Raw genomic sequence first — 2,009 nt, 5'->3', positions numbered from 1 at the left:
TTGTACAGATTATTTCATCACCCAGGTATTAAGCCTAGTATCTATTAGTTATTGTAAAAAAATCTTCTCTTTCCTCCCACCCTTCACCCTCCTACAGGCCCCAGTGTGTGTTGTTCTCCTCTATGTATCCATGTGTTCTCATAATTTAGATCTCACTTATAAGTGAGAATATGCAGTATTTGGTTTTCTATTCCTGTGTTAGTTTGCTAAGGTTAAGGCCTCCAGCTCCATCCATTTCCCTGCAAAAGACATGATCTCATTCTTTTCTATGGCTGCCTAGTATTCCATAGTATATATGTTCCACATTTTATTTATGCAGCCTATTATTAACGGGCATTTAGGTTGATTCCATGTCTTTGCTATTGTGAATAGTATTGCAGTGAACATACATGTGCATGCATGGTCTTTTTTTAATGAGGCATTTTATTTGTAAGTATATGTGTTACATCCCTAGAAAAAGAATCCCAGGATTTTCCCTCCTGTGTGTTTTCGTCTTGCTTCCTCATGGTCCATGATGCCAGCTGAAGTTGTCAGTATAATGAAACCAGACTGGCGGGATGGAAGCAGATTATTCTGTCATTTTTCTAGATCTTTGAGTTGCACACGAAATCTGGGACTGATCACTCCACACTTGTTCAGCCTGTCTGTGAGGTTCACAACAATTTTCCCAGCTCTGTGATCATCAATGATTTCAAATTTGCCAATGTAACCATGCTTCATCATCAAAATGAGAAACCAGACAATGACTTCGGAGCACGGCCTAATAAGCACCTCGTGTTTGCCTCTCTTTTCCGCATTGTTGATCCTCTTGAGAGCATCAGCTAGGACATTCATGCGTACCACTGTGGCGGTGCAGAAAGATGGCAGAAAGAGGACAAGCTTGTGTCTTTACAGTAGAATGATTTATATGTCTTTGGGTATATGCCCAGTAATGGGATTGCTGGGTCAAATGGTGTTTCTGTCTTTAGGTCTTTGGGGAATCACTACATTGTCTTCCACAATGGTTGAACTAATTTACACTCCCACAAACAATGTATAAGCATTCCTTTCTCCATAACCTTGCCAGCATCTGTTACTATTTTGACTTTATAATTGCCATTCTGACCGGTGTGAGATGGTATTTCATTGTGGTTTTGATTGGCATTTATCTAATGATCAGTGATGTTGGTTTTTTTTTCATATGATTGTTGGCCACATATATGTTTTATTTTGAAAAGCATCTGTTCATGTCCTTTGTCCACTTTTTGAATGGTGTTGTTTTCTTCTTGTAAATTTAAGTTACTTATAGATGCTGGATATAGACCTTTGCCAGCTGCATACTTTGTGAAAATTTTCTCCCATTCGGCAGGTTGTCTGTATACTCTTTTCTTTCTTTTTTTTTTTTCTGTGGAGTAGCTCTTTAGCTTAATTAGATCCCTTTTTTCAATTTTACTTTTGTTGCAATTGCTTTTCACATCTTTTGTCATCTGCAAACAGGGATAGTTTGACTACCACTCTTCCTATCTGGATGCCCTTTATTTCTTTCTCTTGCTTGATTGCCCTGGCCTGAACTTCCAATACTATGTTGAATCAGAGTGGTGAGAGAGGATATTTTTGTCTTGTGCCAGTTTTCAAGGGGGATGCTTCCAGCTTTTGCCCATTTAGTATGATGTTGGCTGTGGGGTTGTCATATATGGCTCTTATTATTTTGAGGTACGTTTCTTCAATACTTACTTAGTTTATTGAGAGTTTTTAGTTCACAGTGGATGTCAAATTTTATCAAAAGCCTTTTCTGCATCTTTTGAGATCATCAGGTAGTTTTTGTCCTTAGTTCTGCTTATGTGATGAATCAGATTTATTAATTTGTATGTGTTGTACCAATCTTGCATCCCAGGGGTAAAGCCTACTTGATGGTGGTGGGCAAGCTTTTTGATGTGCTGCTGGATTCGGGCAAACACACATTTAAATAACACCCAAGTTAAGAATTAGAAACTCACCAGTTAACTCATAGACCTATTGTATGTTTCTTC

At 38.2% G+C, this 2,009-nt stretch overlaps 1 pseudogene; it reads right to left on the bottom strand.

Moving 5' to 3' along the window:
* Positions 1 to 447: 447 nt before the first annotated feature.
* Positions 448 to 843, bottom strand: LOC103235624 (small ribosomal subunit protein uS8-like; annotated as a pseudogene).
* Positions 844 to 2,009: the final 1,166 nt, after the last annotated feature.

The sequence above is a fragment of the Chlorocebus sabaeus genome, chromosome 7, assembly GCF_047675955.1.
Source record: "Chlorocebus sabaeus isolate Y175 chromosome 7, mChlSab1.0.hap1, whole genome shotgun sequence".
Classification (NCBI taxonomy): Eukaryota; Metazoa; Chordata; class Mammalia; order Primates; family Cercopithecidae; genus Chlorocebus; species Chlorocebus sabaeus.
The sequence above is the reverse complement of the archived record's forward strand: the minus strand, read 5'-3'. Positions and strand labels throughout refer to the sequence as shown.